Source organism: Ciconia boyciana, chromosome 2 (assembly GCF_034638445.1).
Source record: "Ciconia boyciana chromosome 2, ASM3463844v1, whole genome shotgun sequence".
Taxonomy (NCBI): Eukaryota; Metazoa; Chordata; class Aves; order Ciconiiformes; family Ciconiidae; genus Ciconia; species Ciconia boyciana.
Window position 1 is genome coordinate 107600558 of NC_132935.1, and position 14909 is coordinate 107615466.

Sequence of the window (14909 nt, forward strand, 5' to 3'; positions counted from 1 at the left end):
CAACTGGACTTCAAGCCACTGGTCACCACGCTCTAGGCCCGGCCATTCAGACACTTTTCAATCCATCTCAGTGTCTGCTCATCCAACCCATATTTCAACAGCTTCTCTGTGAGGATTTTATGGGAGACAGTGTTGAAAGCCTTACTGAATCCAGGTAGAAAATATCCACCGCTTTCCCCTCATCTACCAGGCCAGTTGTTTCATCATAGAAAGTTACCAGGTTGGTCAAGCATGACTTCACCTTGGTGAAGCCATGCTGACTACTCCTGACAACCTTCTTGTCCTTCATGGGCCTGGAAATGGTTTCCAGGATTAGCTGCTCCATCACCTTCCCAGGCCTCAAGGTGAGACTGACTGGCCTGTAGTTCCCTGGGTCCTCTTGCTTGCTCTTCTTGAAGATAGGAGTGATACTTGTTTTTTTCCAGTGCTCAGGCACCTCTCTCAATTGCCACAATCAATCAAAGATTATCAAGAGTGGCCTCGCAATGACAAAGCCAGATGCCACAGTGCTTGTGGGTGCATCCCATCAGGGTCCATGGACTTACGCATGTCCAGTTTGCTTAAGTATTCTCTGACCTGATCCTCTTCCACCAAGAGTATGTCTTCCTTGCTCCAGTCTTTCCCCCTGGTCTCTGGGGCCTGGGAATCCTGAAGGCCAGTCTTCCTAATAAAGACGGAGGCAAAGAAGGCACTGAGTACCTCAGCCTCTTCCATGTTCTGTGTAATCAGGTCCCCTGTCCCATCAACGGGCCCACATTTTCCCTAGTCTTCCTTTTGTCATCTATGTACTTACAGAAGGCCTTCTTGTTGCCTTTGACATCCCTGGCCAGATCTAGTCCCACTTTGGCTTTGACTTTCCTAACCACATCTCTGCATGCTTGGACAGCGTCTCTGTATTCCTCCCAGGTTACCTGTCCCTGCTTCCACCTTCTATGTATTTCCTTTTTTTTTTTTGGAGTTTTGACAGGAGCTCCTTGTTCATCCATGCAGGCCTCCTAGCATTTGTGCCTGACTTCCTGCTTGTTAGGATGGACTACTCTTGAGCTTGGAGGAGGTGACCCTTTAATATTAACCAGCTTCCTTGGGCCCCTCTTCCCTCCAAGGCCTTATCCCACAGGACTGTACCAAGCAGATCCCTGAAGAGGCCAAAGCCTGCTCTCCTGAAATCCAGCATTGTGATCTTGCTTTTTGCCCTGCTTCCTCCTCTTAGGGTCTGAACTCCAACATCTCATGATCGCTGCATCCAAGGCTGCCTTCAACCTTCACATCCCTGATGAGCCCCTCCTTTCCTGTTACTATGACTGCCCATAGCAGACACCCACTACAATGCCACCAATACCAGTCTGCTTTTTAATCCTTACTCATAAGCTCTAAGTTGGTTCATCATGCATCTCCAGAACCACGCACTCCAGCTGCTCTCTCACATAAAGGGAAACTCCCCTTTCTTGTCTTCCTGGCCTAAACAGCTTGTATCCCTCCATTGCAACACTCCAGTCATGGGAGCCATCCCACCACGTCTCCGTGATCCCAACAAGATTATAGTCCTGCAACTGCACACAGATCTACAAGTCATTATGTTTATTCCCCATGCTGCGTGCATGAGTGTACAGGTGCTTCGGAGAGGCATGCTGATTTCCCAGAATGGGTTTTGGGCACTTACCCATAATGGTGCCTTGTAGGTACTTCCTTGCTTACACGCAAATGCTGGAGGTGGCCCTCCTTCAACCCTGTTTTTTTTAATTTTGTGATCTCTTTGTGTTACATCACTCAAGGCCCTGCACTCGTCAGACATGTCCATCACTCTCTCACAGGGCTGCTGGTAACTTTCCCCCTCCCCATCATTGCTAGTTTAAAGCCCTCCTTACCAGGTCAGCCATCCTGCTGGCAAGACTACACAGAAAGGCTCACAGAAAATAGCCTGAGAGCTGGCTGCTGGTCAGTTCTGTGTAGCTTTGGAACTGTTCTTTCACTGAAGAGAGAGAGTCTTGTTCACATGAAAGGGATGTACACAGACTTCAAACAAAATAATTTCCACAAATACTGGAAAAGCTGTTACTTAAACATGTGCACATATTTCCAGGTTAAAAGATGAGATAGAATGTGAATCTTTGTGAACTACTATCTATTAAAATAATACAATAATAGATCTAACTTCTGATAGGTAAATATTAATATTTTTGTGTGTTTCCAGTTCTTAATGTATTTTGGTTTTGTTTATTAATAGAATACTATTATAAAAGTTATTTGTTATTTTTGGGATCTTGTTCAATTTCTTTCTCCATACAGTAGCACACTTATGTGTCTATGGTTATATTTTATTGTTGCTACTTTGTCGTCAGTAGAAACATCATGTAAACAGTTTGGGAAAATGAAGGTCATCTGCATTCTGCTCTTGCCAGGGAGAAGTATAGTCAGTCAGGGAGGCAGCAACAGAAAAAAATTATATGTGGTTAGGGACATTTTGCTAATCAAATAATGAAGAAAGCACACTGCCCATCTACGTAAAGCAGAAGGCAGGCTCCATCTCAGCATCTCAGCAGCAGTTTAGGAACTCTAGCTTCATATTCTAGTTGATGTAATTATTCCATTTACATAATTTATACTTCACCTTGCACACAATGCTTTCCTAGCTAATGCCAAATAGGACTCTGTGCGACATTCCTCACCCATGTGTGTTAATGTCTTTGTATTAAGGCCTGATATCATTAAGAAATTCCTAGCCCTTACCTTCAGAGCTTTTTTCCAAACATGGAAATTAAATAATGACACTGTACCACCATTTTTCCAGGTGCTGCATTAATGTCATTCTCCAAAACCTGACTAGCAGCCCCAGACAAGTGTCCAAAACCCGCCACACAGAGTGTAATTGATCTCTTACAAGTACTTTATTAGTTGTATTACTCCCATCCCCAAGGGGGAAAGGCTTTGTGGGATAAATTTCAGGCTAGAAATATGTTGACTCTCTGGACTCACAGGTTCCAGGCTGTGTGACAGACTCAGACCTTCAGCTTTCTATGGTCAGTTGAGTGACTATCATGTACTTCATTCTGTGTCCAGGTAAGCACTAACTTATAAAGGATGGGTATTGATACATCTGCTAGGATTGCTCATTTGCTCATTGACATTTACTTTATATCAAGATTAGTGGTACCTTGAAGAATGAAACTGACTTCAAACTTGCCCACAAAAACTCAGCTTCTTTTTTTAATTGCTGTTCATAAATAGTTTACTGGCCGTAGTTAGAGAAAAGTGCATGTTTCGTCAAGCCTGCAGGTGAACGCACGCCGCACCTGCAGGACGCAGTGCCTATAGGATGCTTGCCGAAAGGCAGCATGCGGCCTTGCTCCTCTCCATCCAAGGGCAGGTTATAAATCAAGAATAGCTCCATTTAGAGCAAAAGGCTTCCAGTGGTGCAAAGGGAAGATTAATCAAGGACTTTCAGGCTAAAAAACACATCCTGAAAAATCATGTGGCTTGGCATGAAAGTCACACCACAGCTCAAAATCCGGCAAGATGCAGCAACAATTTAGGGAAGAAAGCTGTTCCCTTTCGTGTTGGAACTGCAAATTGGAGTAAAATAAGTTGTGCATGTGGCAAGACATGCACTGGCTGCTCTCCGCTGGATCCGATTAATTATTAATCACCTCAGTGGAGGGGACACCAGGTCTATGGGCAAACGGGAACTGTGGAAACAGGCAGGGCTGAACCACAGGAGACACCAGCGAGCATGGTGGTGGCCGCGGGCCGGTGGCAGCAGCCCAGGTGCTGCTGCCCTCTGTGCCCCTCCGCCCGGGCCGGGCAGTGACCGGCCGTCCCTACGGCTGCCCCGGCGCCTCCCTGCCCGGGACTGCGGGCCGCCGGGCAGCGGCGTCCCACCGCGGCCAGGCGGCGGCGGCCCCGGGGGGAGGTCAGTCTTACTTCGGGCTGACCCGCGTGGATGGCGCCGCTCCCAGCCGCCTCCCGACAGCGGGACAAGGGGACAAAAGGGTCGGGCCCCTAGTGTGCCGGCGGCGCGCGGATCGGCACGGGGCGGTGCGGCGCAGCAGGGCAGGGCAGAGCAGGGCACGCACCCGCCCTGCCCGCGCTGCCGCCCCGCTTGGAGAGCGCGGGGGGGCACTACCGTTCGTCTGTAGCACTGCCGTGGCCTCCCCAGAGGCCGTCTGCCTCGCACTGTCACTTCAGGGAGAGAAAGCACGAGGAGCCTGGTAATACCGCTGCTATTCTTTCCCCTGGGATTCATTTTCCCTCCTCAGGGAGAAAGGATCGCTGAAAACTCCGACGTAGTACCAAAGCGGGAAAGGTGCACAAATCGTGTGTTAATATATAGCCAGTTATTGGATTTTTCTTTGGGGAATGACTGGAAGAATAGCATTTTGGCATGAGTAAATTAAATAAAACTGCTAAAACATGAAATTTTTCAAGTGGAACCTTATTCTTCTACTCTCTCCACTTTCATATGATGTTTCTCAGTGTTACCAAAGCATTTAATTCACTGTCTTTTCTTAATCTCAATTTAAAGTCATTTTATCAGGCACCTTGCAAAGGAAGGCTTTTATTGCAAACAAGTGAAATACTCTGATGCACTCTGTACCTAATTAATGTGCAGGAAACTCAGTTAGGCTTGAATTTTGGACACCTGGCTGCAGCTAAACACTCACTGGTCTCCCTCCTGTCTGGGGCAGTAAGGCAATTGTCCACTGGGACCATTCCTGAAACTGTAATCCCAGCAAGGCTTTGTGCTTGCATGGTGGCCTGAAGGAGATGTACTGGGCAGTCTGGATGTGGCTACTGTGTTTTAGGGGATAGGAGAGCTTAGCACGGCAGATGTGAGTCTTGTCATACTAGTTAGTCTCAAGGCCAGAGAATGGTTCCTGGCCTGTTTTACTTACTAGCACTCGTGTACCTAAGAGCTTGCCATCATCTTTTGTGCCACAAAGGTGCTGGGAAACTCTGTTGCCCTAGGGACAGGAGCAAGACAGTTTTGAAAGAACACAGGTATTACAAGCATCCAAGGAGTTTTCACTTCATGCCAGAGGCCAGTTCTCTTGATTCTTTAAGGTAAAAACGAATAATTTCTTAACCTCAATAACAAGCCCTTCCTGTTAAGTAGTGACGTGACACCATCACTGGCTGTAGCACAAGGAAGGAGTGGGGTATCCTGCTCAGCCCTGTTGATGAGCCTCCTTTTCATCTTGCTTATTGCTTAGCGCCTCAGCTTCCAAGGAGTCATGAGCCCTGTGACCTCACTGTTGCAGTCCTCTGTGTGGTTCCCCAAATAATGGTGTTACAGAAGCAATTACTCAGTGTTGCTGTTGTTTTTTTTGTTGTTTTATTATGTTAATAAAATACGTAGGCCTACTTCATACCTTGAGGTGGTTGAGACTGTTGGTGGAGACTCTTATCTTTACAAAAGAAAGGGACCACCACAGCACCCATGCCTGGATTATGCAGGAAGGATCCTGTTGGGATCCTTGTGGCACAGGGCAAGTACAACATATGGCAGCAGCTCTGCCCTACTAAACGGCCTTGTCTTTAACATGAGATCATATCAAGAGTGAGAAAAAAACTCACTGTATGCATGCAGTGTTTGTTCAGTGTTACGATATGCCAACAAAGATGCCAGTCAGCTTTTCACTACATAGATGTTTCTTAACTAAAATCTGAACCTTGTTGACCAGCAACTCATTCCCCATATGGCTCCATGCTGCCATCAAATAATATAGCTTTACGGCTGTTAAAGCAAGAGTCTGCACACAGAAGTTAGCCTATGACACTGTGCTAGTGTAAGAAGACAGCATTTTTGTTTAATAGAAAAATTTCACACATTGTGGCCGACACAGTTTTGTTAAGGAGAACCCCTGGTCTGGTCGCTGACAGAAGGCAGCTTTTGTCAATTCAAGTCTTTGAGAGAGCTAGTGTAATTACACTAGCAGAAAAATTCTGTTCTGTGAGGGTTTTTTTTTTAAATATATATACATACATATATATATATTTATATATTTATATAAACTATACTGAAAGTGCAGTTTAACACTGCAGCTCCTCTGGCAGCAAAGCCTCTTTATTAAGTTGCTACCCCAGCATCCCCCAGCACCACAGTTTGCTTCCCCCTGCAGCTGTGCTGCCAGAAGTGATTGCAGACCACCCTGTAAACAGGATAGCTGCTTCACCTGAAGTTGAGTGACTAGACAGTCTAATGGCCCCTATCTAATTGAGCAAGATCATTTCACTGATCCATTTTGCAGTGTGAACAGTTGCATCTGTGCTTCCAAGCGGTTGACAAACTGCTCTGTAGGCATAGAAACAAGGCTTGGTAAGGAAGAATTGAATGTTTTATATAGGGAAGAAAACCTTTGTATAACTGTACACAAAATCTACTCTCTGATTTACAGTTTGGAGGACTCTAAATCAGAATACAGTGTACCACGGGCAACCTCTTTAATTCTCTTCCTTCTGTTATTTGTAGGATGCCCGTGGCAAGGACTGTCTCTTTTCTTATGTTTGTACATGTACCCACACAACCAGGCTGCCTGGTTCTAGTTCAGAGCTTTCTATTATTGTTGCAGAAATAATAATGATAGCACTATTACAATACCGTGTAACTAGGATAGTAAGATCAGGTTGAACGAAATGCTCTACTTTTAAATCTCTCTCCTGCTAATATGGACATCATGGCAGACTATTGTGAAAATAATCCTACACTTAAGATTATACAATTTGTAAGTAAAAGATATGATGGTCCAAATTTTGGTGCAAGTACCACAACAAAGTGGTGAATAAACTCTGCCTGTGGAGTCAATTTTATTTTTCTAATGATGTTCGTGGGCAGGAACTCTGGAGCTCGTGGTGACAGCAACAATAATGCACAAATAATATAATTTTGCAAATGCCATTTTACATATCCTATTGAAAAGAATCCATGGACAAAGAAACTGTGACAGTTTCATCTTTACTACATTGATCACAAATATTCTTGCCTAAACAGTAAATGCTGGCTTTTCACTGTTTTTTATTTGTGGGGTAGTAGTTTCAAACATAATGTAGGTGATGAGGGTTACTAGTCAATTGCATCTGCACATATAGTTAAAAGTCCAAGGTTTTTTTTTAACAAAATATTATCTTTCTTTCCAGAAATGCTGCTTGCAGTCATATCCAAAGTCTAACAGCCATTATCAGATCCAAAATGTATGGAATGAGTGGCACTAACATTTAAGAATTTCTAAATAATTCAGTATTTTGCCAGCTATTGATATGTTTAGGCAGCAGAGAGATTGTTTAAAATTGGATCTTACTAGGCCAACTCAAGGTGAAAGATCCTTATGTAACTTGGCCATAAAATTGTCCAGTCACCTCAATTTATGACATATTCTTCTGTCAATACCTAGTCTAAAACCACTAACCTTCATGAATTTCAGAGCTGTGTAGATTTAATCTGAAATCTTTTCTAAATATAATTCTGTATTTACAAACCTTGATGTGCAGCCATGGGCTCAAAATTATCCACTTCCATTGGCTAAGTAGAAAAGGGAAAGGCACAGCTTAGCCCTAACCTAGCCAAGTCTGATCCCCCATCAAATAAATGTTTAAGCACTGATGCTTTGTAGGGGCTGACTTCATAGAAGTTTAACAGAAGATTAATAGATAAATTATCAAAATTGATAGTTATCAGTAATTGATAAAAGGCAGCTGAACTCCTACAGAGATCCCTGAAAAATGCCCTGACGCTAGAAAAAAAAGCTTGCTGTCTTTAGGACATTAAAATCAGTCACTCATGAATAGCTGATTATTTGGTAGAAGACCGGATGTATTTGTGGGTTAGGGGTTTTTTGGCTGTCTGGCAATTCTTACTTCTGAGGCCCATGGAACTACATCTTTTACTATTTTGGATTTTTACGTTCACTCCTGAAAAGAAGCAGAAAAGACAATTTTGAAAGAGTCTGTCCTTCCATTGACCTCAGTGGCCTTTATTCACTGTACCTAGAGCATTTCCCCTAGCTGTCTCTGGTACTTCGCTGTTGTTTCTGTGGCATTTGGGCTGCTTGTTTCTCCTCAGAGCGCATGCACAACCCTACTCCAGCAATGCCTAACCCCTGTGTTTGTGTTCAGCTGCCAAAGAAATCCCTCCACCCACACAGCTAAGCATCTGACCAGCCATGCATGTGGCCTGTGTTTTGCGCGGTGGCTCCCTATTGCTTCAACAGTTTTGTTGAATAAGGAAATTTAACTACTCCTAATGTGTACCCCGATGAAGGGTAATTGATACACTCAGCAGTTTCAGCTACATTTCATTCAGTGTTAACAGTATTTTCCATTGCAAGTAATGCAAGGATTATTTGCTTTCTTATGCTTCAGCTTGTGGTTGGTCTTTTATAACAATGGAATTAAATTATATGCAAAGTTTAAACCAGCTCCCATTTGCTTGGTGTACTATAAGCCTTTCTCTATTCTGTACTGAACTATGGCAGTGTATGAAAGTATTTATGGGATCTGATCTTTGCTATTTAAAGGTGTATGTTACTTAGATGCCTGTAATAAAACAAATTAAAGTAGGCACAGTTACCACAGCAATCAGTATTACAGTATATCATAATAGCGTGAAAGGTATTGCACCATATGGAAATAATAAAGTCTCCAGAAGACATAAAATATTGCCTTCATCTTACTACTACTAGCATATTTTTAATGCATGGTTGAAAATCATGCTGCTGTTGCTTTTGAAAGTGCAAAATTCACAGTTTAACAAATTAATTCCAAATGTAGATTTCTTCTAAGAACTTTGTGTTTTTATATTGTCTGTTATTGCCACATCTTGCAGATCCCACAACATAAGACAGCAGATGACTTAGTTCAAATTATTCTCCATTGTTTTTAATATTTTTAACATCCCAAAGCGGGGGGGGGTGGTGGTGGTATTTTTATGTTTAATAATTTCCAGATTTTTGAGCTGCTATTCTGTTCAGTTGTCTGGAAAAAAATATGATGGCTATTATTCATCTTTTTCAGTCAAATATGGTTTTGGACCTCTGGTTGGATTATTAAAGCAAAACTGATCAGTTTTGTTTAGGCGTATTTTCACTTTTTGTTTATATCTAATTGAGAATAACGAAAAAGATAGTTTTTAAAAGCATTCCATTGAGTTCCTTCTTTTGGTCACACATACGGATGTGGGAGTGACTGTATGACCCACATTTTCTGACAGCAAGTTTAATATAGTTATATATGTCTATATCTGCATACATTTATCGATATAGCTGTTTTTATTATATATAATTATTATTTTATTATATATAATAAGACCTAGTCTCTCTCTAAAGTGGCTTTAAATTAATCCAGTCTCATCTGAGCAAATTCTCAGTGTAGACTGTTATAAGGCAATTCAGTCCTTAAGCGGATTTAACTTAAAATACTAAATAACAAAAACTTCAATAGTAAAGAAGAAAAATAGTTTAAAGTCATGCATTACATTCAGATAAGCTGATTTTTTGCAGTGCTAAGAACATAAAGGGGCAATGAAGATTTTACAGGAAAGTATATACTAAATGAAACTGGCAGTATTAGTGAAAGTCTTATGGTATGTTGGTATGTGTTATCAACAGCAAGGCTGCAATAGGCTTTTTCTTGAACTTATTGTTCTCATAATTTGGGGTTTGAGAAGTTCTGATGCAGCCTCATCAGTAGACCAATTATCATTTGTATTAATTATAAAATGCTGCTATGGCTTGTTCCTTTCAAAACCACATTGGACATCTATTTTTTATTCAAATGAATAGGGGTAAAATGTGCAGTTGCATATGTAGTCCATGGAAGAAAGTTACTAGAATTGTCATACTGGTGTTTTCCTTAGAGAGGCATTTATGAACTGGAAACAATTTAAGGCAATTAATTAGGTTAGTTAAAATGAAGAGTAAACTTTTTAATAGGAACATGAAAAAAGACAGCCCTTATCTTTGGCTCCTGTCTGGAAAAATAAAAACTCTTGCAAGGAAGTTTGATCATGGATGGGCCCAGAAAGCTCAGGAAGCATCTGCTTGAAATCACTTTTCTAGTACACTGAAACAGTTGTACGTCATACAAAATGCACATAGGAGGGACATAGCTGCAGAAATAGGACTATTATCTTTGCCAGTACAACCCTTTCTGTGTCCTCCTGTGATAAAAAAGCTATATGTGAGTATTTAAAACTATATATATCTCATTAAAAATTGCTGTCATCATACTTCTGACCAATCTGGCTGAACTCAACAAAGACTTTTAGTGCGGAAATAGTCTAAAGAAGAGACTAAGATATAGAAGCCAATAGGACAGGGGTAGACTGATCTTTCGGCAAGTCTGGGAAATTTTTCTTGTTTGCATGGGGAGGAACCTCTGGGCAATGTGAGAAGTTACATCAGATTCTGTCAGTTGTCATCCATCATTCAGTAGTTTTCTAAGGGAGACTTCTAGGACAGCTTCCTTCAGAGTTGAATTCTGGATTCAAAACCACCATCCCATACATAACAACTTCTTGAACAGGTTGTATTTTGAATACCAACATGTAATAGTAATGCCGAGTGTTCTTTACATTTTCTAGCTAGTGAGGTGAGAGATGTATTCATTCTCTTAATCTCCTTGTGAAGTGTTATTTTCCCAGATTTACTGCCAAGTGAGCTCTGATACACAGGGCTTCATTCTCTTTCCCCTCCTGCCAACTTTTCACCAGTCTAGCTCTATTAATTTCAGTGGAGCTGTTCTTAATTCTTAGCAATGTTATGAAAGGACAATTAAATCAGTGAAAGCACAAGGTGAAATGGATTCCACAAATTATATGACTGTGATAGTGTGCCTTCCTAAAACTAACTCCCCATGAGAGATTATTTTGTTTAACTGACAGCCAGTAGTGTTTCATTTGTAGAGACATGCTCCACAATGACTTATCTTCAGACATCATAGAATCATAGAATAATTTAGGTTGGAAAAGACCTTTAGGATCATTGAGTCCAACTGCAAACCCAACTCTGCCAAGTCCACCAGTAAACCATGTCCCTAAGTGCCACATCTACACTTCTTTTAAATACCTCCAGGGATGGCGACTCAACCACTTCCCTGGGCAGCCTGTTCCAATGCTTGATAACCCTGTCGGTGAAGAAATTTTTCCTAATATCCAATCTAAACCTTCCCTAGCGCAACTTGAGGCCATTTCCTCTCATCCTAAATGTCAGCAGGTGAGCCTCAAGTGCCCACATTTTCAAGTTACTTTAAATATAATGTTCAATAATATACAGACTACAGTCCTTTTCCTCTAATAAACAACAGAAAATTTCCAAGGGATTTTGCTGTAACTCCAGGTGCCTATAAAAATCTACATGAACAAGTAGTTTGTTGCAGTGCTATCTGATCAGTAAACTGAAGCAGTGAGTACAGAAGCTCCTATTTCTGCACTGGGTGCACTTCAGGGCTATACTTTGGACTAGTCCGCTAGACCTAATGTCTCTTTATGCACATAGATCGAAGGGCCACTCATTAGTTCAGACCCAAATGCCCCCAGGGCATCAGGAATATTGCCAATTACTTCAGCAGCAGGAACAGGATTTGATTTAGCCCCCTTGTTTTCTGGTCACACCCGCATATATAACAAGGAGATGTACATATCTTCCCAGCATCATTTGTGACATTTACCCTTCTGAGAAACTATTGTACACAGAAGCAGCAGAACATTTGTTTGTATGCTGTGATTTGACTTTCCAGATTCTCCTAAGAACTGACAGAGTTTGTGGCTCAGAGCCAAAACCAAGATGCACAACACTTGTGAATTGCAGAGATAGGCTTTGTGCAAGGATAACTATGCTGAAATTTGGAACCAGCCTATTTACAATCCTTTTTAAAAAAATCACAATAATCTTCTGACTAACCCTCAGGGAGATGGAATTTCGAAAAAAAGAACAAGAAGAAGCAGCATCAGGCAGCATGGGATACCAAGCATGTGTCATCAAATACGTCATATGTATTTCTGTTCTCTTTCTAGGTATGGCTTCCCAGACTTGAGAATGTGACCATATTTTTAAAAAAAAGTGTTTTTCTGTTGTGTTCCTGGGAAATTCTTCCTTTCAGTCTTTAGCAGATCTGAGGATCCCTTTCTGCAGTTTCCACATCCAGTGGCCAGATTCATGCACGAAGCTATACTCCAGCTAAAGACCCGAACTAATGGCTCCTAAAAGGACAGAGATTCCTATTATATTTGATGGATTTAGGATCGGATCACTCATAGTGATACTACTGCACTGTGCCAGTCTTCTGTCATCAAGAGATACTTCACTGTTGTGGAGCCATTCAAATTTTCCAGCAAGTATTAAACTCAGGCATGCTTTGATTTTGTTATATCTGTTCTGCTTTGGGAAAAGGCTGAAATGCCCACTCACGACATATTTGCAATCAACAAAGCATCTATCAAACAAAAGTTGCTTGTGAAACAAGCAGTTAAGCACCTCTTATCCATCAGACTTTCTCTCACATTTTAAAGTGTCTACACTAATCCTAGTAAGTATAGCAAACTTATTTTTCCTACAGAAAGGTACAATTTTTGTACCCTGATTTTGCTCCTTTATAATTCTGTGCATGGTCGTGCACTACTCTTGTTGCATGCCATTGTAAAGAAAATAGGTTTCAGACTGAAAACCTAACAGGCCTGTTAAGCATATATTGTGCAATAAGCACTATGAAGTGCTTAAAGCTTCAGAATCTACAAACAAGCATCTTTTATTGAAAGTATGTCTTGAATGTCCAAGAGAACAATATTATTTCTGAAGTCTTCTTAAAAATATGGGCCTACACTGAAAAAAAAAAAGACCATTGACTTGGAATTGATAGTTGAGACATTTTAAAAAGGGTCTGCTGATCAGAAATTACTTATTACTTGGTCTCTGTCAGCATTCTCATGGTGGACATCAAAATTATTTAATTAATTAGCAGAGGTACTCAAAATTATGAGTTGCTTATAAAATGGAAAGTATGAACACTGCTGTCTTCCAAGAGATTAAAATCCTAGTCGAAGAAACTCAATAGGTGAGTAAACTAGAGTGGGAACTGATGGTAATTAATATGCATGCTTTTCCTGATATTATTTGGATACCTGAGTTACTGGTAAAAACTATGTGTATAATAACTGGTTATTATAAGATCGTAGCCTATCACTTCCTTAGGCATTAGCACCCAGAGGGTTAACATACATAACAGCAGACATTCATATAGACCTGAGACCTGCCCAGTGTGATCAACTGAAGAAAGGACCTTAGCTCCTGTGAGGCCAAAGAGGCTTTGGATATCCCATGCTGCCCAACGTTGGACTAAGATGCATAGTCTGATATCCAAGATAAAGCAAAACAAAAAAGTAGAGTTGCAAAGAGAGAAGGTATGACAAATATTGCCAATTTACAATCAATAGTTCAATGGCTAGGGCAATATATAGGATGTTAGAGATGCCATTCTTAGCTGGAAACGGTTGAGACTTGTGTGATTTTAACTTGGGTAATTAGAACAACGGACGTTAAACTATCTATCTTCTTTTGCACACAGATTGCCCCAGAAAACTTCATGCTTTTGGTAAGGCAAAACTTCTCAACAGAACTCACAGCATATGATTTTGGCTCTAACACCAGTCTGACAGACGATTTTACAACTTGCTATTTTTCTTGCTCAACTTATATCCTGCAAAGTTTTTTAGAGTGGCTTTTCTTTGTGACTTTTTCTGAAGGCCACATGGTAACAAGGCATCTAGATTTGCAGGCATTAAAATTACTGCCTTTTTTCTATAATATATGTAATATAGATGATACTTTATAAATATAGTGAGATATTATTGTACTGTAACAGTGTCATGAAGGGATGGGATTGGTGAATAGAGAAAAGAATCAGCTCATGCTAAATTAATTTCTCACACATTTTCTTATACTTTTTGTCTTCCAACCCTGATTGTATGTAAATCCACCTTAACATGAGGTATATTCATGACCCACTAATTTATAGAATGACCTAAAACTTAATGTATTCATTCAAAATCAAATACACATAAAGAAGGTCAGTTCTCCATGCACTCCAGTCTCAGCCGCAGTCTGCTTCCAGTAATCAAAAAATCACTTATCTTTCCACTTCAGCACCTCACTGAGATTTTTAAGGTAGGATATGATTTTTTTATTATGAGGGGTTTTTTTACTTGCAGACAGAAGTTCAAGTGTGTCAGTAAATCTAGCTCCAGCAGACTGTACACTTTTGAAGCAGCAGCATTTCTCCTTTTACCTTCTATGACACCTGCACTTTGGAACTTGCACAATACCCACATTGCTGGCTATGGTGTGGGTGTGGAGAAGATCTGGTCCAGCAGCAATCTCTTCGCTTCTTATGAAGAAGTCCTGAGAGCTAGATTTTTTCTTCATTTCCTCCTCCCTCTAATCCCCCTGTTCTCTTTAAATTCCCTAAGATTTTATTTGCCATGACACACTATATAATGTTTAACTAGTACATAAAAGAGATGAACACCTCTCTGGATAAGAGCTTTGTAATAGGAAACCTATCAGCTATCTTCCCTTCTTCTGTAATTGTTAACAAGATGTCTCAATTAGTACAGGGAAGTGTTTGGTAACTGTTTCTGTAATACTGCCAATATATGTCCTTTTATTATGTATGCCTCTGGTAGCAAAGCAAGGGACAAATCCTGAAAAGTCTTTGCTAATGTGTAAAATGTCTCAATTCAGTTGGCTTCCCAACAAAGGATTTGTTATTTCTCCTTTGGTTTCCTAATTTTATCTTCTTCCAAATTCAGTTCTCGTTTGTTCTGTCACACTGAATTCAGATTGCCATCTTCAGACAGGCAGCACAGGGTGGCATTTGTAAGGAATCCAGTACAATTTTCTACTTTGTAAGCCTGCACACTTGGCTTA